The sequence below is a fragment of the Pipistrellus hanaki genome, assembly GCF_964339955.1.
Source record: "Pipistrellus hanaki genome assembly, chromosome: 9".
In the NCBI taxonomy this organism is placed as follows: Eukaryota; Metazoa; Chordata; class Mammalia; order Chiroptera; family Vespertilionidae; genus Pipistrellus; species Pipistrellus hanaki.
The window spans coordinates 27,328,397-27,354,468 of record NC_140511.1 but is presented as its reverse complement, the minus strand read 5'-3'; the positions used below and the strand labels follow the sequence as shown (position 1 = coordinate 27,354,468).

Here is a 26,072-nt window from a genome sequence, read left to right as displayed (position 1 = left end):
GGCCAAGATGTGAAGAGATGGCACCTCTCCTGCTTGTCTCGGAGAACAAAGAAGCCGTGTGAGTGCAGGCTGGTCCCCACTCCACGCTCCTTCCAGGAAGCACGCAGAGGAAACCCTGGCTTTCTAGGGACCTGCCCTGCAATCGGTCAGAGCTCAACCACAACTGCTCAGACCGGAAGAACGGTGGGGACACAGACAGGGCAGGGCCTTCGGTGGATCTTCTTATTTAACCCCAACAGCCCACTGCTCTTCTTTAGAGAGGCGTTTTGGAGTTCAATGGATAGTGATCCAACCCCCAGCACAGCAACTTCATTTTAGTTAGTTGACCTGAAGCAAGTTCAACCATGGAAAGAACAAAGACGATGACCAAATAGAAATGAAGCCACTTGAAATTCCTGTAAGGGGGTCCAAAACAATGACTTTTTAAAAATAGCCATAATGCACAAAGTGAACAGCAGCGCACACCACACAAACCGAAACCCACGTTTTACCAAAGTAACATGCAAGCTGACGATGCACAACACTCGACTATCTTTTCCATTTTGTCTTATTTCACCAGGGGGAAAAAATTGCCAGTTGCAATCAACTAAAAGAGATTTCACGATCAGTTGATGGGCTGTGACCTGCAGTTGATAAATACTGGATTAAGAGGACCTGCCCCCATTAAGGACTACTATATGGTTAAGTCCTGTTCCCATTTAAAAAAAATTGTAGAAGCACTCGGGCCACAAGGTCTGCACACCAAAAGGAACATTAGTCGCACGCGGAAGAAGTGCTAGGACCAGGTGAGCTCGGAAGACAAGCGGAACCAAGGGGCGGAAGTTACAGAGAGCGAGATGGAACTGCTTTGGGGGTAGGGAGCTCCCCATCTCTAGGAGAAACCAAGAGACGAGTGGGACGCTGGAAAAGGGATTCGGGAATCAGAGGAAAGAGGTGGACCCACGAGTTACTGAAGATTCTTTCCACTCTGACGTCTTCTCTACCTGGATGACATGGAAAGAATGTGTGTGAAGGCGCTCAGAGAAGTCACAAGCTTTTCTAGGTACCGGCATTATTCCTTAAATGGCAATCCTTTATCCAAGCCTGTGGGTTCCTTCAATCTCACCTGCTATTCAGTTAGGTATTTAAGTCAGCAGGTACTAAAAGTAAGCATCGTTAATTTAGCACGTTGTTAACAAGAGCTTAACTCTGTGACAGCTCGAGACCAAGACAGGTTTGGGGGGCGATTTGGTGAAAACATGCACACTAGGCAATTGTGTGTGTTGATTTCCTTGTAGGGGTGTCGAACTCAATCAGAGAAGGGGCCAAAATCTAAAATCCAGCCTAAATCGCGGGCCGAATGGTTTACTGAACAGTCATAAACTGACAATGTCATAAACTGACAGCGGAGTGCAGTGATGACAGCGCGGTGCAGGCCACATTGCAAGGCCTGGCGGGCTGGATTTGGCCCGCGGGCCTTGTGTTTGACACATGTGCCTTAAGGTGATGCTGTGCTAACTTTTCCATCTCAAACATGGCAGAAGTGAGTGCACACTCATCCCTGAGGCCAGGTCTGAAGCAGGTTCACTGCAAGAATAAAATTTCATTTGCCTCCTCTTTTATTTTAAAATGTCAAGCAGTGGTACAGTGGTCGGCAAACTGCGGCTCGACCACTGACCTAGACTCTTGATTCCAATAATTACAGGCTGCTGCTGTTCCTTGTGATTAAGCCCCTAACCCAGTGGTCGGCATACTCATTAGTCAACAGAGCGGCAAACCACCGCTCGAGAGCCAGTTTGACCACTGATAAAGAACATTAGCCCTTGTTTACTCTCCATGTGATTGGCACCGTGACAGAGGCTGCGCGGCTCTCACTGAATGCTGACAACATGGTCCCCGTGCCGCAGGCTCTGCTACATCACAGGCTCCCAGCTCAGAGGCAAGAAACGAGGGCCACAGAGCAAGCGAGTGGTGGGACAGAGTCCAGCCCAGAGGCCTGGTTCCAGAGCCCCGCTCTTAGCCACCAGGCTCTAGATTCCCCTCTAACAAGCACTCACGCTTGTTTTCAGATTCTCTCCGTGTATTTCCCCCAGATCTCTGGGGGAAACGTGACCCTGGAGGGCGATGCGCACACTCACGCCGGGGCTCTGCCTGCGTAGGTGGGCACCCCGGGAGCAGACACCCGCTGCTCTCCCAGGACCCACCGCCCATCCCCACTGCTGTGGCCAGGCCTGAGCTAACGGCCCCTTTGCTCCCAGTCACGTACCACCATCCTCATGTTCTATTTGGCGGCTTCTTCATGAAAAACCAAGATATCACAAGCGGCGGCTGTTTATGGCATCTTTAAAAAGGAAAACTCAGCTCTCAGCCAAATTACAGCAAGTTAATTACAGAGCCTGGCGGATGGCAGGCACACTGAGAAAGAGTACGTGAATGACTGACTGAATCCTCAAACACAAGCAACCTCACGCGTTCAAGAACACACATCTGGGCCTTCACAAACAAGGAAGCCGGGGGCTCCTCCATCGAGGGAGAGGGTCAGTCTCAAAAAGAAGCGGGCACGCTCACGCATCCATTCATTGATTCAACAGTGCTGGGTCCAGCTAATCGCACAGTCGTTCACGCACCAATTCGTTCAGTCAGTCACTCGCGGAGCGCCAACCACATGCCAGGCACAGACGAACCGCTGTGAATCCGCAGACTGATCAACCGGCTACTCCATCGGATCAGTCCCTGAATCAGCAAATACAGAACAACCGTGATGCGCGAGGACTGTCCTGGCAACGGGGCTGGAATCAACGAACAACACGGAGTCCCTGCTCTGAAGGAACACGCGTGCTAGCAGAGGGAGATGGGCAGAGACGAATAAATATGTAATATGTCAAGGAGTGAAGTGCTGTGAAGAAACACAAAGCAGCATAAGGTGACAGAGCAGGGGACAACGTGCTATAACACAGGGAGTGCTACCGGGGACCATATCCCTGATGAGAGAGCAGAGGCCGAAAGAAGAAGCAGGAGGAACCCTGGAGCAGACGAGGGGAAGAGGGGCCCTCGGCCGGCGGGGACAGGCTGCTGATGTCCACCGAGTGAGAGGAGGTCCAGAGATCCATCCGTAAAGAACTCTACTGTCCACTGGTAAATGTCTCAAAGCTTCCACTGAAGGCCTCGACTGCTGCCAAAATTAAAATACTCTGCAAAATGCAGACAGCAAACTGAGCGGCTACCAAATACTGGCACAGCAGCTTGTCTATGTTCTCAAGTCTCCACTGGGTGGATTTAGGAGAAAGGGAAGGAGAAGGACCTCATCAGACAATGAACTTTGCTGTTGAAATTGATGTGGCTTTTATTTCAATGCCACTTCGTTCTGCTGAAACTTAAGCTGGTTTACCAAACAGAATGGTCATACAGATGGTTTGGGCAAAGGGCACAGAACAAGAAGGCTTTTGACCAATGAAGACAAGATCGACTGATTCTGCCAGGCCTAGAAAGTCCCCAGGTCAGCAATGAGCTAGGTCCCGGGAGACCACTGCTGCTGCTAAGGTTAACGCAGTCACGTAATGGCCCTTTGATAGGGGGTCTCCGACTTCCATTACTACCCCTGCCACCCCATCTCTTACACCACAGCCCTTTTCATTCTCCCCCTCCGTACCGATTCCAGATTCCATATCCCACCCCACCTCTTGATGAAATAAATGCTGCACAAACACACATGCACTCCGAACTCCAAACTTGCATGCTCTCCCTGCCCTCAATGAGACCCTCAATGTCTCTCCCCACATAGCCTCCTGGTTCTGACCTCCTGGTTCCTCAATCTTCAGACGGAATGACTCCACTTAAACCAAGCTGTGATCTTAGCCCCCTGACTAGAAAGCCTTCAGTGGCTCCCAGTGCCAACAACAGTGCAGACTTGGCCTGGCCTGCCAGGCCCCGTGTGCCAAGCCCAGCCCTGTCAAGCAGTTGGACTTCTGCATGTAGAGGCAGAACAAGTCAACGTGTGCCTAGGACCACGTCTTTTCATCTTGGCGGGCTTTAAGTGTTCACACCACTGAGAAAACTCCTCTGGTCCCCTCAGTCAAAATCAATTGCCCTTTTGCCTACTCTTATGCCTTTAAAATAGCCCTTCCTCTGTTCTGCCTGTTTAAAGAGTTGATCATCTTCCCCCACTTTCCCTATTAGTAGTTGCTGAATGACATAAGCCTGTTCCTCTTACTAATGTTTGGGGGTTTCCCAGATGCCTCCCCTCTCCCATATTCCCAACATCAAACTATTCCCCAAGCCCTCCAGTCCCTTATCCTGAACATCTTCCAAACATGTCCCCGCAGCCCCAGCCCCACCACCCCGAGGTCAGGCCCTCATGAGGATTCTGTAACCGCCTCCCCACCTTCCCTTTCCACTTTCTTGAGCCCTAAATAGTACAAACATTTCTCCTTTTCTTACTATGTCTATTGGTTTTAGAGAGAGAGAGAGAAAGAAAAAAAGAAGAAAAAAACATAGATGAGAGAGAGAAACATGGATCAGCTGCCTCTTGCACAACCCCTACCGGGATCGAGCCAACAATCCAGGCATGTGCCCTGACCGGGAATTGAACTGGCGACCTTCTGGAGCATGGGATGACGGTACAAACATTTCCAAATATTTCTAAAATCACTGCCCATGAAGGCAGGATACTACCTGCATGCCCCACATGCTTTTCTTTACCAACAGAACAGAATGTGGTTAACAATTGTGTAGAATCGCTGTCGAAGGGGATGCAGGAGATGTATACATTTTCTCTAGCAAAAGGGGTACCGATGACTCATTTAAACCTCTTAGGTGTTTGAAGTCTAGTTGTTGGAACGTCTTAAGTGAAAACACCTCACACTTCCAGGTTAACAACCAACCAAACCATGCTAAACTGACCATTAGAAAGCCAAGCTCATAGCTACTGACCATTAAATATCTAGATTCTTAGCAATAAAAAGGTGTCACAAATTCAAGATGGCATTGGAGCACTGTTTCCGACCCCCAAACACACACTGCTCCCCAGGGCCCTGAGACACCTCCTGCTGAGCCAGGCGCAGCAGCGGAACGCCCAGTGAAATATGAAACAGGGTCACCCATACACTCCAACAGGGCAGTCATTTATCACCAATAGCATTTCAGGAACTTTCAATAGTGCCTCGGTAATTACTAGTGGGTGGGGCCTGCAGTCATACCTTGAACTTGGAAGTCTGTGGAATTTTGAGTCTCACACCCATAGAAACTGATAAAAGAACGTGTGTGTCTGAATCGGATCACCGTTCTCCAGCCACTTGGGAGAAGCCTTAAGAGCAGAGAGCGAGCCTAAAGAAACCCTGCCGTCAACGACAAATCGGATCCAGTGCCTACCCAGAGGAAAATTCCACAGGCGTGTTCCAGCTGGCCCCTGCCAGCCCTCCAGCCCCCACCCTGCCCAGGCCTTCAGGGGTGTGGCCACAGCAACCCTGTAGGTACTAATCTGGGCATGGCACGCTCCTGTTGACTCCCGACTGCTGTCCTTGCAGCTGTCTGAAATGCCCTGTTCTACCTCTTTCTCCCCGTCACTCCTTCCCCTCAGCAAGCTCTTCATTCAAGGCCTATCTTAAAGGTCACACACCTTGGAAGCATTTCTTGACTTCCCAGACCCCAAGGTGAGTGAAGTTTTATCCCTCAGCTCTATGACAGCTGGTGACCAACTCCACCACAGAGCACGTCACGCTGTGTTAACAATTACCCTGCCTGGTATTCCCACTACAGTCTTGGCTTGTAACTCATCAGAGGGACCCACCAAACAGGTATCATAAAAAGTTTCAAATTCAAGGTCATAGGAAAGTTGTCTTCATTTGAGGCCATCGTGCACCAAAAATAAAGCGGAAAACTCAGTATTCCCATTCATGACCTTGAATGAAAGGCCTGAGGAGAATGGGGAGCACCACTCAACTAAGAGCTTCTGTTTTCAGGTGTGTGGCTCTATAGACATGGCTCCACAAACACACACACAACAGTACAGCTCAGGAGTAAATAAGGAAAGCAAATAGGATTCAGGATAGGAGAAATGTGTCTAAAAACGGAAAGCTGTGTGCTAATATTTAGTGTGTTTCTTATTTCCCCTGTTGAAAATCGGTCTTTTCCTCTACCAGCCTGGAACAAGTTTTATTCATAATTTCCCAAGCTAAAATACTGCACACATTTTTATATCAAAATATTTGGGGGCAAGTGCTACTTGGAAAGTCGCGAGGGTGTTATAATTTTGGTTGATTACATATTGGTTATTCACTTATTCATGACCCGAATGAAATAGTGGCCCGCCTCTGTGTTGTAAGCGTTGATAGTCTGGGGTTTGGAGGAAGAAATCATTCCCTGTACCATTTCCCAGGATGCAATATCCATCCTAAATATACCTTCGTGAGCAGTTATTCTGCTGCAACTGGAAAAATACAAGCCATTGCTATCTGCCCAGGAAGTCAACAGCGAAGGGGAGAAGGTCTTACAAGCCACCTCAGTGCTGTGGGACCTCCAGCCAGGTCTGGGGCCGGTCTCTCCGTGGGCCATGCTGGAAGTAGGGGATTCGTCCAAGAGCAGGAGGTGGTCACTCACAGGGTTATTAACAAAGGGGGTGAAATGATGTGATAAGTTCTTCTAGAGATCTCTCTAGGTCCCAAGTGCTGAACGGAATGGAGGGAAAGTGGAAGCAGGGCAGCCAGTCCAGAGGCCTTTGCGGTCACCAAGGCAATGACCGTCACTGGACATGGGAGGTAGATGTGGAGGGCAGCAGATGCATTTCAGAAACATCCCTAGGACTTGGTGATTTTGAGGAAGAGAAAGATGAGCAACTCCCCAGATTCTGGCTTGAAAAAGCAAGTTAGCAGCTGTGCACCTTAATGAAATGGGGGGGGGGGGGGGGAGGGTCTGAAAAGGGGTTGTGGTAGAAGGAACCAAGAACTAATATTTAGACTCGTTAAGCTTGAGGTGCCCATGAGATATAAAAATTTGCTAACTGATTTAAAGGGTATAAAAGTGCTACATAGTACAGGGGTGACATGGGGAGTGGTGGATTCCTGGGGCCATTCTTAATGGTGGCCCTTCCCATCCGCCTTGCATGGTGTTCCAGTGTCCACCTTTATGCCAGCCAAGGTGAGGTACACACGAGGAGCTTATGGGACCAAACTCACCAGGACAGGTGCAGGCCACCGCTATGATGGCCCCCAGGAGTAACACAGATACCAGCTTTGGGGCTGAGAAAACAGTAACTTTTCACAGGAAAGTGGTATTTGCATCACACCACAATTGGAAATAAAAAATGTAAGCTATTCCATTACAAGCATCATAATAGGTTTGCTGATTTCTCGATACTGATGTTTTTAAGTAGCACCAGTAGGTCCTTGGTATCTAGTTCTGCACCCTGATAAGTACACCATTCCAAGTATCACCCCATTTGGGGGTTCCAAGTTAGAGTCTCCCCTCGGAAAATCTGAGGTGGCATCAGATGCAGAGGAAGGTCTCTCTCAACAAAAAGCCCAGAGAAGCCGGCCTATTGTGGGAAAACAATGACTCACTGCAATCCCATGCTGCTCTCAGTTAATATCGTTTCCCCGAAAATAAGACAGTGTCTTATATTAATTTTTGCTCCCAAAGATGCGCTAGGTCTTATTTTCAGGGGATGTCTTATTTTTCCATGAAGAAGAATATGGTACACATTTATTGTTAAATGAAAATAAAGGAAATTTATTACCTGTATACGGTATGGTAGTATGGTAGTTGTCAACACAAACCAGACAAACTGTGAATCCTACAGTATCAAGAATTTACTCATTTATTCAATGACAATCATGTCATCATCTTCTGGAACATCATCATAACAATCCAATTCCTGAATTTCCTGATGAATTTCTTGTGACTCCATTTCTTTCAGAATCAGTGGACCAAATCTCTCATGTTTAGCAATAGCATTCTGAGACAGAGCCTAGGGGGGGGCCTTATTTTCGGGGGGATGCCTTATATTTCACTCAGAAGGAAACCCGTAAGTAGGTCTTATTTTCGGAGGATGTCTTATTTTCGGGGAAACACGGTACGCCTCCTTCTGCACCAGAACCTGTTTCCTATCATGACGAGCCTCGTTTCCAATTCCCCCATCAGAGGACAAACCAAAATGTCATTCGACAATCTGCTTTCTAATTAAACGTTGAGCCATTTTTATAAAGTCACATTTAACTAAACAATCACACATGGCCATAGAGCAGTGAACCGCCGCCCTGATTGATGGGACCATTTGACTGAGAGGAGAAGGGAGGGAAAGGACATCATGAGATACAGCCAGATTAAGCTGGACAAACCTCTCTTAGCATCTTCCCATTCATTCACAGAGTAACACAGGGCAGCATGAACGTAAATTAATGAAGCTTCAGGCATTTCAGGAAGCCCTAACAAAAATAAAACTTACCAGACTGCCTGGAAGGTCCTGGGAGAAACATATCCACAGACATCTACGTTCTCACAAAGGCAGCCTGGCTGGGGTCCAGGGTGACACGGGGGTCAGACTGCATCTCCCAACAGATCCAGGCTCCCCACACCCCAAAAGAAACACTGAGGGTGAGTCAGAGACAGGTGAGACACAGGGTCAGGTTTTGTGACGGCAGCGGGGGCTTCGACGGAGAAGGACCAACCAAGATGGTACAATGGTGCAGAGGAGAAAATACCCAACTCCATTCACACTGACAACGTGACCTCAGGTAAGACACTGAGCTGCTGAGTCTGCTTCCTGCCTGAACACGAGAAGTGACCATGTGTCCTGCCTGTTGGCGAGGACTGGTGGGAGAGGATCCGATGATGTGGGTAGAAGCCCTGTCAAAGGGAAAGAACTCCACATCTGTGAGAGACAACTGCTGGGGACTGTGAGGGAGGAAAGGCTGGGACAAGGCCTCGGAGAGGATGGTAACTGAGAAAACTGGTAGAATTGTTAAGGAATGTCTTTGGGATACTTCACAAGCGCAGTGAACAGTCTGAAATCAAGAAACTGCTGACGTATTCATTTATGCAAAAATGTCTGGAGCAAGGAAGTGGGTTAAAATGCAATCGCCCACTGATTAGAGCAGCTTGAAGAGCACACGGATGGACGCCAGCAGACAGGAGGACCGAACCCCAGCCTCGTGCCAGGCCCATTCACCACCAGCCGCAGGGAGGTGGAGGCAGGCTGGGAGCCAGGCCCCCCACAGCCACTGGTTTCCTGACCTGCCTGTCACCTCCCTTCCCTTCCCGCTTCTGGATTATGGCTCTTCACAGGGGCTCAAATTGCCCATGAAAAAGAAAAGTCAGATACAAAAGCTTTCCTCTGAGCTTCATTTCACCAACAAGTCAACACACAAAGGACAACTAGAGAAGATTAGCAATTTCTGACAAAAGTTCAAAGAGTAGAACACACGTTGAGAAGGAGGGGAGAGGTGGAGGTACAAAGGGAGCCTCACAGGCGCTGACAGTCTGGCTGGCCGGAGGCCAATTCACTGTTCACTCAATAAACGTTTATAGAGCATCTACTGCATCCCAGGCACAATTCAGGTCGGCCCTCGAGGAGCTTACTGGAAAAACACACAAACAGGCAACGCTAATTGGGTTGCAAACACCAGGATGGGGAGGTCACAGAGGAGGTCCCCCACACTCAGCACAGCTGTGGGAGAAGAGCAGTCAGAGGAGGGGCCCCAAGAAAGCGTGAGGCCCATACAGTACATGTCAGTAACAAGGAGACGGTATTATGGGATCTCAAAGGCAGGAGAAACCACTGCCAGCAGGAAGGAATCGAAGAGCACTCATGTCCAGGGAGTTAGCATTTGAGAAAGGCCCCGAGGGATGGAGGGAACATGCCAGGCAGAGGGGGACGGATGAAATATGACATCCAGAACCCGGCAGGTCTGTGGAACGACAGGGATCGGATTCCCTCCCCACACGTGGGTTTCCCTGATAAGAGAGCCTGAGTAGATATGAATGTACGTCTCCTTACCTTTTCTTCAACTTCCAAGAATTGCTGTTTCAATAGTTTCAGCAAGCTGATTTCCAGTGGCGGTGACTTGAGTTATTCCTGTTGAGAAATCAGAAGAAGAGGTATAATAGGTTTGGAGGGCTACCCTACCACACACATTATTTTGGGGAGATCCCCCAAGTCCGTGCGGAGAGGGCAATCCCATGGCTCTCCTCCCCCAACTGACTGAGTTGGGGATGAACGTATCACCATCAGCCGCACTGCCCCCTTCCGCCTTCCCTCCATTGAGAATAAAGAGTTGTAAACTTAGGCACACTGTAGTGAGCCCTGATTCAGGGAAACAGACGCCACACGCACACACACACACACACACACACACACACACACACACGAGATGAGCAGGACCACGCACCCCTGAGAGAGAGGGGCCTTCCTCCTCCAGTTCCCAGCAGGCAGTCAAGCTTTGCTCCCTGCAACTCCCGACATTCCTACGACAAACTCTAACTTAAGCTGGTGCATCTCTTTTTCCCTGCAACCAAAATCACTGATTTAAAAGTAAGAGATCCAGGGTTGAGGCTAGAAAAAGAAACAAAAGTAGAGGGTTAAGAAAAAAAGGCTTCTGAAACAAAGTCTTGGGAAAAAAATAAAAGATGAGAGAGTGACCCGGGCCTCTGAACTACCGTCCCGTAATATCTGACAGGAAAGAAAGAGGTGTGTGAGACCCAGAGAACAGACCCAATACATATGTAATTCATAAAATCCCAGCTGTGTTTAATAGTAAGAAGGAAGCCCAGGTACTGGAGAAAAGGGACTCCTGATAATGGTGCTATCCACAACAAAACAAAGTAAATGAGAATTTCATTGAAAATACAGAAAGGCGAGAGACTGAAAGTGTCCACAGTAAACAAGGAATAATTGAGAAACTATACACTGCCAATAAGAAATGTAATAACTCAGTCTTGATTCATTGTGCTGCCCTTTTTTCTTTGTCATAAACAATGAATATTTTATTTGCTTGTGGTTTAGTAGGTCAGCAATGAGTGTCGGGCTCAGCCGGCTGGTTTTCCTTCTGCTCTTGCACCTGGTGATTCAACTGCACTGGAATGGGAGAACAGATGCTGGTGTCTGGTACCAGCTATTTGTGTTGCCTTTATAGTCTACTTTAGTAAATGTGAACATTTCTTTCCTGAGATCTTCAAAGATGTATAAGCTTGCTATACGTTTCCATTGGCACTTGAGTTAGTCAACCATGAACTGACCTACTATAGGGCTTCATGAGTCTAACCTCTTCTAGTCCCCTCCTGTACGCAACTGATTTTTTTGGTCAAGTTCAAGGATTAAGGTGTGTGAAAGGGAAGGGGGATGGGGCCCAAGGCTGGAAAGGAGAAGGTTCTTCAGGGGCGCTGATTACCAAATTAAATGGCATGGACTTTATTCAAGCAACCTAATAGTCAAGATGACTGTACCAGTGTTTCCCAAAGTGTGGTACACGTACCCCCAGGGGTACGGGAAGAGTTTGGTGGGGGCACGCGTTGCACCAGAGTTTGGTGGGGATATGCATTGCACCGTGCTTAGCTGCGCCTAATTCTACATTCTCATGAATACGAGGGGTACTCAGCATTATGAAAATTATAGAAGGGGTACACATATGTCAAAAGTTTGGGAAACACTGCTAGACCAATCCTACATTCTCTATGTGGTAACTACCATTCAGGAAATGTAGAAACTTAAAATTGGACAGCACAGAAAATAACACCAGGAGGCTGGTGCCACATCCTGTCTATCCATTGCAAGCAGCAGAGGCACCGTGTTCTAATCTCAGCCCTACCACTTCCTCTCTGGGCCTCATTTATAAAACGAAGACCAGTGGTACTCCAAGGGTGGTCTGCAAACCGGAGCCACTCTCCAACTCTGCTGCTGGTTCACAAGTACAGAAACAGAGAGCCTTCGAAGCTTTGATAGCATACTAAAGGCCCAGTGGTGTAAGAAATTTGTGCACTTGGGGAGGGGGGGGTCCCTCAGCCTGGCCTGAGCCTCTTGTAGTCCAGGAGCCCTTGGGGGATGGCTGAGGAGCGGGCCTAAGCCATCAGTTGGACATGCTTAGCACTGCTGTGGAGGCAGGAGAGGCTCCCACCACCACCACTGCACTCGCCAGCCGTCATCCTGGCTTCCGGCTGACCGTCTGCCCCCTGGTGATCATTGTGCATCATAGCTACCAGTCATTCAGTTATTCGATCCATTTGCATATTAGCCTTTTATTATATAGGATTATGTAGGAAGATGTTGCTATACAGCCAAGTACACAATCCATGGAACTGTCTTATTAAATGGAGCACAGATTGGTATATATGTGGGTTCCCTGCAGCTGCTATAAAAAATTACCACAGAATAAGTGGTATAAACTAATCTCATCATAGCCTCTCACAGTTCCGGGGGCCAGAAGCCCAAAATCAAAGTGCCAGCAGGGCCACACTCCCTTCTGAGGCTCTGGTAAAGACTCTGCTCCCTGCCTTTTCCAGCATCAGGTGGCTGGTGGCCACATCACGCCTCCACTTCACTCCAGAGTGAGTGAGTGTGAGCGTGTGTGTATGTGTGTGATCTCTCTCTTGTTCTCTTATAAGGACGTTTGTAATGGCATGTAGGCCTACCTGGAAAATCCAAATTGATCTCATTCAAAACCCTTATCTTAATTACATCTACACACCCTCTTGCCACATGAAAGAAACGTTATTTGGATACATCTTTGGGGCTACTAGTTAGTCCACTACAGCTGGTTTGCAAAGTGTTGAACTCTTGTGTGCCAGTTGTACATGGTGCACACAAACCAATTCCCCACTGAGGAAAAAAACACCCCCATCTTTCACTCAGCTCGGACCCTGCTCTTCCTCTACACCCCAGAGGCGGGGGCTGGGCAAGACCACGAAATAGGCAAGAAAGGAGAGGCAGCTAACTGGTGGCAGGGGTGTCAAGAGCAGGTGCAGACTGTGCCCTCGGCCTGCCAGAGCTGGTCCCCACCTTCTCAGGCAGGCAGTGCAGAAGCTGTCCCCTCCTGACCATATTCCCATCCCTCACGTGGCTTTAGTTATAAAGTGATTAAATTACTCTTTTTTCTGTTCAATTGCCTCCCTCATCCCATAAAATGCTCAGAGTTCTCAATGTCCAAGTTTGAAAACAGACATAGAACATTTTCATTAAAATCCTTGGGTACCTTGCACTGCCCTGCTACTAACATATCCTCTCTCTCCCTCAGCACCCCTCCCTGTACCCTCAAGAACATTCAGGAAGTTTCCAGGCTTCATACAGAACAGAGGCAACACTTGGAGACTTAACAAAGCAAGGATTTACTTTCGAGTTAGAAGTTGCTTTGCCGGCACAAGTAGTCCTTGCTAAAGGAGCCTCTGTGCTGAGTTCTTTTGCTGTTATATCTCCGCCTTAAAGAGCAGACAAAGCCAAAATGCCTGAGAATGTTTAAAATTATCACATGCAGCTACAGCCATAGTAAAGTGGGCACTCCATCATTCAACGACTGGTAGGAGTGAAATAGGCACAATCTTTCTGGAAAGCAATTTGCTGCATCCTTACAAGTGGCTTAAAACTGTCCACCCATCTGATGTTGTAACTCCATCCTCAGAACTTCGCTAGGGAACAATCTGAAATGGGAACAAAACCGAACCCTCAGAGGTATCCATGGTAGTGTTCTATATGAAATTAAAAAACACCGCTAAAAATAAACTTCATAGCCAAGAAAAGGAAATTAGATAAATTATGGTAGATTCACTGAAACCGGTTTGGCTCAGTGGATAGAGCGTTGGCCTATAGACTGAAAGGTCCCAGGTTCAATTCCGGTCTTGACCTTAGTTGCGGGCCCATCCCCAGTAGGAGGTGCAGCTGATGGATGTTTCTCTCTCATCGATGTTTCTAGCTCTCTATCCCTCTCCCTTCCTCTCTGTAAAAAAATCAATAAAATAATTTTTTTAAATATTATGGTAGATTAATAAAGTTTTATGCATCCGTTAAAATAACATTTTACGAAGAATTTTTCATTAAAATAACAACTATATCAGTAACCGTTAATCCTTACATGGACCAGGCTCTATCCTATGCTGATTAGGTGCTTCACATGTTATTAACCCCCAATCCCTGTATCAACTCAAAGAGGTAGGTATTGTTTTTATCCCCACTTTACAGATCAGAACATAGAGGCACCAAGAGTTAAGATGCTCACCCAAGGCCATTCTGCTGCTAAGAGACAGCACTGGGATTTGAGTCCACCGTGCCCAGCTCCAAAGTCCAAGCTCTTAAACCTACACTACACTGAATAATAACCACCAAGACATCAGGCCCTAACTCTGGAACCTGAGATGTTACAGAATCTGACAGAAGTGATTAAGATATATCCTTGATTTTCTGGGTGGCCCCTAGGTGCCACCACAAGTGTCCTCATGCTAGAGGCAGAGGGGATTTCACACACACACACAGGCAAACACACAAGAAAGGCATGTGAATAGTAGAGAGATGGGGCCACATGACAAGGAACTGGGAGGAGTGGGGAAAAGATTGACCCTGAGAGCCCCCCAAAAGAACATAGTCCTGCCTCCACCTTGATTCAGACTTCTGGCCTTTCAGAATTGTGTGACAGACTAGATTTCTGTTGCTTTAAGCCACCCAGTTTGTGGGAATTTATTACGGCAGCCAGAGGAAATGAAAATAAGCTCCTACACCGTACTGCTCTCAATGCAAGAAAAAATATTCGTATGTTAAATGGGAAACACAGAAATAAAAATTCATACACAATGATCTTAATTATGCATATAAAGATGCATGCAAATACAACACAATGTTTTCTAAGTGATTATCTCTGAATACTAGAATTATGGGTAATTTTCAGCATTACGGCTTTTGATATTTTTCCAAATGTCTACAATCAGAGTGAATTGCTCATACAAAAAAAAAAAAAAGAAAATTATTTTTTTAAATTAGCAACTCACGATATTTCTGCGACTCTAATTCCACCACAAAAATTAGAAATCAAGAGGACCAAAACTCCCTGAGAATCTTCTTAATTGCGTCTCAGAGCAGCACCTGAAAAATCAGCAACGCAGATAGATGCATGCCACTCTCCAAGGCTCACGCATCCCTGGGCCTTCCCAGGCTGTTTGTTTTCAGGCTCCGGCAGGAACATGATGTGGCTGAAGAAGTTTCAGGCTTTGAAACAAGAGGATGTTCTGAGCTGGTAAACACAGCCCAACTCATGTTTTCCTGTCCATCTATCTATACATTTTGGGGGGAGAGGGGGGGAGGGGGGGAGAGGAAGGAGGGAGCGATGGGAGGTCTTTATGCATTCCCAGAGCTCATCCAGCCCAAAGTGAGTGGTGCCGGCCACGTGCCAAGAACCAAAAGCAGTGGTTTATGTAAATGTTTGATTTCTCTGTAGGTGACTTCACAGAATGAAACATCCAATTAAACAGCGGCTTGATCTTCTTACCGAAGCCCTGACTCCCAAGGTTATTCTGTTGCAAAGCCCTCCTGCTATCATCTTTGCAGCCAATTTACTGTGTCCACATCAAGTCCTTTGATTAAACAGTCACAGAAAGAGTGCGTTAACATTTCCCCCCCATGTATGGGCAGGGGGAACTGTATGGACCGAATAGAAGGTAGGGTGTATTTTGTGTTTGCTTTTGCATGCTGGAGAGGAGAAGAATTACTCCAAATCAGGCCGGTCAGAGCAGCGGAGCATGAAAAGCACGTGGCGTGGTTTTATTCGGTCACCCTGTGGAGTACACAATTTGGGCACTGGGGTGATGGGACCACAGTGTGGGGTTTGTCCGTTAATCTCAGGTCTGCCGACCACAGACGGAGAAAGAGTTTCGGGGGAAGAAGGGATAACATCTAGGCCTCAGTTGTGTTTCAGCTTCAGGCCCAGAGGAGCAGGGATGCCATGGCTGATATCAGGGCCAGATGCAATGACTAATGACCACCAATCAGTGCGAACCGTGATCCTAGCACCCTCAGTTTCCATGGCTAATGAATTTTCGCCTAGACAGCCAGCCCATCCCCTGTCTAAGAGACAGGCCTTTGAGCATGAGCTCACCTGTGACTCCAGTCCTGGGCCACTTTCTCTGCTGTAAGCTCCTGTTCGTGTCCTATTGGGCTTTGATGTCCTATTGGGCTTTGATGTCCTATTGGGCTTTGATGGGGGCGGGCAAATGGACCCCATTAGTCCGATACCAACAGCTAGTGGAATACCCAGTAAGCTTCACTCACTGACATGCCAAACGCTGCCCCCAGGGCTGGGGGTGTGAGCCAGCCTGTGTCCCTACCCCCAACATACATCAACTGAACAAGAAACTATTACTTTATGGATATAGCACATGCTGTGAGCTGCAGTCCAGGATATTTTGAGAGCAGGTCATGAAGGGCCTGAGCTGAGGTACAGGGAGCACATTCAGAGGACTTGGTGGTGGGGGGTGGGGGGTGGGGGGCAGGGGGTCTCAAAGTCTCTGGGGCAGAATGAGTTGCAAGGCCCCAGTGGCCAGCAGGGACCAGGCTCCACAGGCCTGTCACCACATGGACTGCATGTGCTCCTAAGAGTAAGGGACCCTGCCACAGAGAAGCATCATCCAGTTTGCATTGTAGAAGGTTACTGTGGCTGCTGCTTGGAGATCGGGTGAAGGTACAGATATCTGTCAAAAATAAACTCTCCAACTTTTTTTTTTTTTACCACATCTTGCAGAATAAGAAAGACTTACTTTGCCACCCAACACACACACACACACACACACACACACACACACACACACACACATACATACATAAATAAATAAATAAAAAATGAGAGGCTGGCTACCAGCCTGGGCTGGTGGGTGGGCTGGGACACGCATTCTCTCTGATGTTGGGCCAGTTTTTCAAGCACCCTGAGCCTCAGTTTCCTCATCTGTAAAGCAAGGAAAACAATAATGATCCTACAGCATAGGCTGTTGTGGAGGATAAGTAAGTCAATACATGTGAAAGCCTTCGCAGTGTTAACCTTTCTCTGTAAACTATCATTGTGCACAAGTACAAGTTTCACAAAATAAAACTCAGCCTCACTACACGGACTCCACTCTCGTGTTTTTCATTCTATTTCTCTGTCTTTTTTTTTTTTTCTTTCTTCTTTTTTTTTTTAATGCTAGTAAAGATCCTCTGAATTATTTTTAGATTCCAATCACTTGGGTCTTGACCTACAGCTGGAGATGACGGCTTGGACTTGGGAGATGGCAGTGAGGAAAGAAGGAGGAGGAGGAGACAGAATTGACAGGATTTGGTGAATAATCAACATTCAAAAACATGGAGGCTAACTAGCGTGTTACTAAACAATGAATGGCATCAGGAATTCAAGGGCAGCTTACTCTTGGAGGTGCTCATAAAGATCATTGTTCCTGTGGGAGGGCGGGGGAGGTGGTGGAAGGGGAGGCAGTGAGGGACACAGAGAACCCGGAACTTCCCAGGTTCAGGGCAGCCATCGCTGTTTGCTCTGCCCTGCTGATTCCCAGATACCCTGCCCCTCCCAATTTACAATCCCACCTAAGCTGTGGGCATCTATCTGTTTTTACATAGGAATGGTCTGTCCTTTCGTCTAAAAAAAAAAAAAACTGCAGCTGGGTCAGAGAGCCCCAGAGATTCCAAAAGAAGCTCCACTGCCTGGCAGCAGCAGCAGCGGCTTTGCTTCACGGCTGAGCCTAGTTTGGGCACGTCCAAACCCCACACAAAGAGGAGGAATCTGCAGATATCTCTGGAGCTGTTGCTGGGCAGCCCCTGCCAGTGGCTGACCTTGCACCTCCTTGGAGATCAGAGTGAGACCACAGCAGATAACAACACTTCAAATCCATAAGAGACACACTCAAGGGGCTGACTCAGTGAGTACCAAAGCCCTATTGATGCAAGTCCTGCCCCATAGGATGTCTCCTGCACAACAGATTTTCCAGTATGGACACAGCTGGTTATCACAGTCAACTGGCCTGAAGGTCAACTCTTCCCAGTGATAACAACAGTAATCAAGGGAAAACTATGCACACAGTTCATAAAGGGGTGCACCAAGAGTGTCTACCTCAGGTGACTGGGGAGGCTGAGCCACTGGGCCCTGTAGGACACCAACCACACAAGGCCACTCTTTCAACTCAAGGAGACTTAGCAGCTACCCAGTACATAGAAACAAACACAGGGAAGCAGCCAAAATGCAGAGACAAAGAAGTCACAAATGAAAGAAATGAATGAAAGCAAACGACTGGATATAGAGTTCAAAACCACAGTTATAAGGTTACTCAAGAATCTTCTAGAAACCTTCGAGAAATTTAGTGAGACCCTCAAGGATATGAAAAAGGACCAATCATAAATCAAGCACACACTGACTGAAATAAAGAATAATTTACAGAGATCCAACAGCAGACTAGAAGATTCCCAAGAATCAAGTCAAAGATTTGAAATACAAAGAAGCAAAAAACACCACACCAGAAAAGCAAAAAGAAAAAAAGAATTAAAAAAATATGAAGATAGTATAAGGAGCCTCAGGGACAACTTCAAACATATAAACATCCGAATCATGGGGATGCAAGAAGAAGAGAAAGAGCAAGATGTTGAAAACCTATTTGAAGAAATAATGACAGAAAACTTCCCCTACCTTGTGAAAGAAATAGACTTACAAGTCCAGGAACCGCACAGAACCCCAAACAAAAGGAATCCAAAGAAGACCACACCAAGACACATGATAATTAAAATGCCAAGGGCAAAAGACAAAGAGAATCTTACAAGCAGAAAGAGAAAAACAGTTAGTTACCTACAAGGGAGTACCCATACAATTGTCAGCTGATTTCTCAACAGAAACTATGGAGGCCAGACAGGAGTGGCAAGAAATATACAAAGTGATGAATAGCAAGAACCTACAACCAAAATTACTCTACCCAACAAGCTATCATTCAGGATTGAAGGTCAGATAAAGAGCTTCACAGACAAGAAAAAACTAATGGAGTTCATCACCACCAAACCAGTATTATATGAAATGCTAAAGGGTATTCTTTAAGAAAAGGAAGAAGAAGAAAAAGGTAAAGACAAAAACTTTGAACAACAAAGTGACAACAAATACATATCTATCAACTAGTGATTCTAAAAATCAAGTGACTAAAAACTCTGGTGAACAGAATAAACTGGTGAATATAATAGAATCAGGGGCATAGAAAGGGAGTGGACTGACAATTCTGGAGGGAAAGAGGGTGTGATGGTGCAGGAAGAGACTGGACAAAAAACTTACACCTATGGACGAGGATGGGGGGGGCGGTAAGGGCATGGGTGGGGTGGGAACCAGGTGGAGGGGAGCTATGGAGGGAAAAAAGAGGAACAACTGTAATAATCTGAACAAAGATTTATTAGAAAGGAAGGAAGGAAGGAAGGAAGGAAGGAAGGAAGGAAGGAAGGAAGGAAGGAAGGAAGGAAGAAAGGAAGGAAGAAAGAAAGGAAGGAAGAAAGGAAGAAAGAAACCACACCTGGCAGGCCCCAAGAGTGGTCAGAGGATAAGCAGTCCCTCAGAAGGGGTAGGGATGTGGGGGGATGCCAGTTCCGAAAGATGGAAGAGGCCGAGCAGATTAAATAATAAAAATAAGTGGACGCTCGTGCACACTCCTGCTAAGCTGCTGCTCTTCAGGCTCCGAGTACAGTGATCTCTCTTCTTTCTACATCACAGCTGGCATTATTTGGGCACTAAATTGTGAAGTCACAATAGTAAAGAACAGCCCGTACGGAATAAGGTGCTAATCGTGCAGAAAAGATGTCGAGTGCAAGCAGAATTAGAAAAGATAGAGATCAATATGCCCATTTACATCCCAGTAGTATCCGAAAACTATATCTCTCCATGCTGTGATTCTGGGCAGAGAAATAAAAACTGCTATTTCTTCCCCAATGAAAGTCAGACGAGCCTTTTCAGCCTCCCTGCCAGCGCCTACCCCGGATGCCCCTTACAGCTGAGCGAGGCAGCCTCTCCTTAGGGCCAGTCGTCGTCTTCTTGTTTGATTGTTGACAGTATTACAGATGTTCCCCATTTTCCCCTTTTTGGTCCCCCTCCACCCAGCCCCCGTCCCTCCCAGGCCTGCCCCACACTATGGTCTGTGTCCACAGGCTCTGCACATGTGCATAAAGGTTCTCTGGGACTCTCTTCCCATGCCCTCACTGCCTAGTGAGACTGGCACAGTTCCCTTGGGCCGCTTAATTGAATCACACACTCCTACAGCCCTCATGAGGGCACTGTCCTAAGCGCTCTACAAACATGGTGCTTCAGCAGCAGACGTTCACTTACACCAGCTTCACGGGCTGCACACGGCCATGGTGACTTCCAAAAGGGATCTAGGAAACAGAGTCCTTTGAACCTTTTCTCAAAGGTCTAACGCCAGTGGTCGCCAAACTCATTAGTCAACACAGCCAACTATCAACAGTACAACGATTGAAATTTCTTTTGAGAGCCAAATTTTTTAAACTATATTTTATTGATTTTTTTTACAGAGAGGAAGGGAGAGGGATAGAGAGCTAGAAACATCGATGAGAGAGAAACAGCTGCCTCCTGCACACCCTCCACCGGGGATGTGGCCGCAACCAATGTACATGCTCTTGACCGGAATCGAACCTGGGACCTTTCAGTCCACAGACCAACACTCTATCCACTGAGCCAAACCAGTTTCGGCAACTTGTGCCTTTTGTGTCTGGCTTCTTTCACTTGTAGCAAAGTGTCTTCAAGGTTTATCCAGGTTGTAGCATATATCTGTACTTCATTTCTTTTATGGCTGAATAATATCCTATTGTATGGATACGCCACATTTCCTTTATCCGTTCATTAACTGATGGACATTTGGGTTGTTTCCATTTGGGTACTATGAACAGTGCTTCTATGAACATCTGTACACTAAGATTAGAGTCCCTGTTTTTAATTCTTTTGCAAATATACCTAGGATGGAATTGCCAGCTCCTATGGTAATTAATTCTATGTTTCACTTTTTGAGGAATCCTTTAAAATGTTTTTAAAATATGAGACTTCACAAAGAAAATACAAAAGAAAACTGAAAGCAAAATATAAAACCAAAGTGAGCTAAAAGAAGTTAAAAAATGTATTTTTCTACTCTCACCCAATTTTTTAATAAGTTCAAATCCAAGCAGAGGAACCCAAGCAGTATAGTTATTTTTAGAAGGCCAAGAACACTAGAAAAATTAAGACATGCAATTCTTTTTTTTAAATATATATATTTTTAAATGATTGTTACCTTTTTAAAAAAATATATTTTATTGTTTTTTTACAGAGAGGAAGGGAGAGGGATAGAAAGCCAGAAACATCGATGAGAGAGAAACATCAATCAGCTGCCTCTTGCACACCCCCCACTGGGGATGTGCCCGCAACCAAGGTACATGCCCTTGACCGGAATCGAACCCAGGACCCTTCAGTCTGCAGGCTGACGCTCTATCCACTGAGCCAAACTGGTTTCGGTAAGATATGCAATTCTACCAAATAATTAACAAGGCTTTCTGTGTCTCAAGAAGAAAAAAAAAAAAAAAAAAAGAAGAAGAAAAAAAAAAAAAGGTGTGTCTGTTTTATTTATTTCAGAGAGAAAGAGAAGGAGGGAGGGACAGAGGGAGCAAGGGGACGAGAGAGAGAGAGAGAGAGAGAGAGAGAGAGAGAGAGAGAGGGGGGGGGGGAGAGACAGACATCATTTTGTTGTTCCACTTATTTATGCATTTGTTGGTTGCTTCTTGTATGTGCCCTGACCAGGGATTCAACCCACAACCTTGATATATCAGGACAACCCTCTAACGCACTGAGCTACCCGCCCAGGGCCCCTCCACAATATTTTTAACAACCAAGTCACACCTAGACAGGACTTCACTAAAAGCCATGTGATTGTCTATAAGACTTTTAAACCAAATAAAGTTTAGAAGACCCAACAGAGGTCCTGAACCAGAATCAGGAAAGACTGCATTGTCTGCTCTGGCTCTCATTTCTAGTAAAACCATTTTTCTCTTTGGGAAGATGAGCTGCTAGCATGAAAAAAACCAGCACCACTTAAAAAGCAATCTTGCCACACCTCATTAAAATGAGACACTACTACACCCATTAGAATGGGCACAATCCAGAACACAGACCACACCAAGGGCTGGTGAGGATGTGGAGCAGGGGTCCTCAAACTTTTTAAAGTGGGGGCCAGATCACGGTCCCTCAGAGAGCCGGAGGGCCGGACTATATGAACTACTAATTCCTACTGTAACACCTCGGCTGCGCTCACTGCCCAAAAAACCTGGCGGGCCGGATCAGACTCCTCTGCGGGCAGCATGTGGCCCGCGGGCCGTAGTTTGAAGACCCCTGATGTGGAGCAACGGGAACTCTCATTCACTGTCGGCGGGAATACAAGATGGTACCGTCACTTTTGAAGACAATTAGGCTGTATTTCTTACAAAACTATACACACTCTTACCATATGACCCAGCAATTGTGCTTCCTGGTATGTACCCAAAAGACCTGAAAACTTACGTCCACACAACACCTGCGCGTGAATGTTCACAGCAGCTTTATTCCTAACTGCCAAAATCTGGAAGCAGCCAAGATGTCCTTCAGTGGGTGAACGGAAAAAGAAACTGTGGTACATCCACAATGGAATATTGTTCTGCACTAAATAGAAATGAGCTATCAAGCCATTAAAGACATAGAGGAACCTTAATGTACATTATTAAAGTACAAGAAGCCAATCTGAGGAGGCTACATACTATAGGAGTCCAACTATATGACATTTTAGAAAAGGCAAACTAAGGAGACAGTGAAAATACCAGAGGCTGGCAGGCATTGGGGGTGGGAAGAATGAACAGACAGAGCACAGAGGGTTTCAGGGCAGTGAAAATACTATGTATGATCCCATGGTATTAAGGATACATGTCACATGTGTCCAAATCTACCACCAAGAGTGAACCCTAATGCAAACCAGGGACTGTGGGTGATTGTGATGCGCCAATACTGTAGGTTCATTCATTTTACCAACTGTCCCACTTGAGTGGGGGATGCTGGCATTGGGGGAGGCAAGTGGGAGAAGGAATGACAGGGAGTATGAAGGTGAAATCTTTGTTTCTTCTATGAACCTAATATAAGCAATGTCTTACCCCGCCCCCCCCAAAAAAAAGTTTGTGTCCATTCCCTTAAAAGAATATATCTAATCAGCTCTAAACCATGTGCATTACTTTAAGAAGGACTTACTAGAAACTTAAGTACGAGGGGAAAAATAACAAAAAAGTAACTTAGCCTGGCCCAAGGGAGAGCGAGGCAAGCATGAGCACAATCCAGGGCGCACACATTCTCTCTGCATCTCGTCTTTCAGCAGCTTTTACGAGGCTGCCCATCATCCGTGAGGTGAACTGGGAGGACAGCGACAAGATGGGAATGCAGAGGGACTGTACCAAAAAGGACACGTCAGCACCTTTAAATTAAGTGAAGGATAAAACAGTTCTCTGAAGGACACGGCAAGCTAACTACAAATGACAGCGCCGACTCTTCTGATACCAGCGAGACACCAACCTGACAGGGAGGGCTGACAAATCAGGTACAGGCAGGCGTGCTGGCAGCATTCACGGGGCAGGTGTTCGATTAGGCAGGAAGTGGGCTGAAAACAACTCAATTAATTCGTCCTGCACGCCAGTCCCCGAGAACAAGATGATAACCCGAAACACCAGCGGCGGGCCAGAGATGAGCTCACACCTCAGCTCATGCAAAAGGGCTTGGCTAGTAAAGATATACGCTTGCAGCCTAAAAAATTACACCGAGGTCAGCCCCTTCAGGCTCACACTAAAACCAAAGGCCAGGAAGGAAACAGAGTGAGAAGGCAGCTTATTGCAAGTTTAAAAGTCATTCTGTTCTCCTGAGTGACTCTCCCTGGTCAGCCTCCGACGCAGGCAGCCCTCCGTGCTTGGGGCTGAGTGTGAGAAGGACAAACACGGACATGATGAAAACACCAACACAAAGTGATGCAGCCTTCCTTATTTGTAGCAGCCCCTACATGTGAGGTTCTGCCAAACCCAGATTTAAGTACAGCCATAGCTGTGGCCTGACTATACTAGAAAATATACATAAGAGCATGAGGAGCCATTCGGCAGAGGCTAGAGAAAGGGAGATACACTGAGAATATAAATTCAAGGAGAGAAAAACAAAGGCTCTCAGCCTAGCATCCGGCAGAGGGCTACTTAGGGCAGAGGGCTACGGTCCTTAACACAAAGTGGGACCTCGCTCTCTGGGCAGCCAGCATCAATCCCTTGGACCAGGTAAGAAACTGAACACAAGCAGAAGCATCTGGGCCACGCCCTTGTTTTAGAGAAAATAATACTAAGGGTCAGAGAGGTTCGGCAATATATCTAGGGCCCGCTGTTACCAATGACTAAAGCCAGGTCTGTAATCCTGGTCTCCTGGAAAGCCTTCCACTAACAACATGAATGATGATGATGAGGATGAAGATAAGGATGATAGCTCCCATGTGCTAAAGAACTCATAAGCAGGCATTACAATGAGGGCTTTACATATATTATCCCACTTAATCCTCAATAAATTACTATACAGTAGTGGTATTATTATGAGCCCATTTCACAGGATAGGGTGCAGAGAGGTTAAGCCACTTGCCCAAAGTCGCACAGCTTGTTAGAAGCACAGGAAGATTTGCAACATGGATGAATGCTAAGTTAAATAAGCCAGATACAAAAAACAAAACAAAACAAAACAAAACCACACAAATACTGTATGATCTCACTAATAGGTGGAATCTAAAAAAGTCAAACTCACAGAAGCAGAGGATAGAATGGCAGTTGTCAGGAGCTGGGGAGCGGGTGGAGAGGAACAGCAAGATGATGGACTAGAAGCACAAACTTTCCATTGTAAGATGATTATGTTCTCAGTTATAAGATGAATAAGCCCTGTGGATGTAATGTGCAGCATGGTGACTACAGTTAATAGTACTGAATTGTGTACTTGGAATTTGCTAAGACAAATCTTAAAGGTTCTTACCACACACACACACACACACACACACACACACAGTGGTAACTGTGTGTGGGGTGATGCATGTGTTAATTAGCTTGATTGTGGTAATCACTTTACAACGTATAACTATGTCAAGTCATCATGTTGCATTCTTTAAACACATATAATTGCTATTTGACCATTATAATGCAATAAAGCTGGAAAAAATAAATAAAAGGGGGAAAGGGCAGCAAAGGCAGATGGAAACCTAGGTCTAACTAAAGTCTGTGCTCTTAACCATTGTATGAGACTTTTTCCAATCAAGAGAGAAAGTCACCTTTTCAACTACAGGGTAAACCAGATCCCACTTTCTGTTAAAAATTACCCATCGTGGGATAATTTTTAGTGTCTTCCACCTTTCCCTTCCAAGATACAAGAACAACCAGAAGGAATGGCTATAAAGAACAAACATCTTTGTTAACCAGGGAAAAAGGCTGAAGACTGCCCAGCCTAGACCACGGAACCGAACAGGCTCAGACTTGAAAATGAAGCATTCATGCCAAAACCAGGTCCCTTTGGGATTCTGTCCAGCATCTCATGTCCAGGGTCTTGCACCTTCAACATGTCACATATATGTATTTTCACAGAGTTCATTCTGGCTGGCTAACAGTGCTGCTAGGCCCAGTTGGTGATTTCCCAAATCGTTATTTATCAGATCGTTGGAGCTTCCACTAAAAATGTTACTGTGCTGGGCACAAAATCACCAGGTTAATCATACACATAACTATGTTCAGTTTCAGGAAACAGTTGTGCTTTGTTTTAAATTGTGGTTTAAGAAAGCACCCACGTTACATTGAAACCGCTGTTTTCTGATACAATAAACAGCACCTGGTAGTCTTATCTCTCTCACTGCATAAGAAAGAGGCCGTGCTTCTCTCACCTACAAAACCAGAGCGTCTCCCTCCGCGCACAGACACCTGCTCCATTGCAACACTCACTTCCTTTCACTCACAACCAAACCAATTTTGAGCTTCTAGTTCAAGATCTACGGCCGTCACGGAACTGGGGCTCTGGAAGGTGCCTCCCGCAGCAGACCTGGCATGAGTCACTTAATCGCTCTTAAGATTAATC

The 26,072-nt window shown here is 46.4% G+C and overlaps 1 protein-coding gene across 10 annotated transcripts in view; it reads right to left on the bottom strand.

Annotated features, from left to right (window-relative positions):
• Positions 1 to 26,072, bottom strand: part of SMCO4 (single-pass membrane protein with coiled-coil domains 4) — a 61,810-nt gene that overhangs the window by 15,537 nt on the left and 20,201 nt on the right. For all 10 annotated transcript variants that reach the window (XM_084895432.1, XM_084895431.1, XM_084895433.1 and 7 more), the window contains exon 2: positions 9,968 to 10,045. The gene's annotated coding sequence lies outside the window, so the exon portion shown is untranslated. The remainder of the gene's footprint in view (positions 1 to 9,967; positions 10,046 to 26,072) is intronic.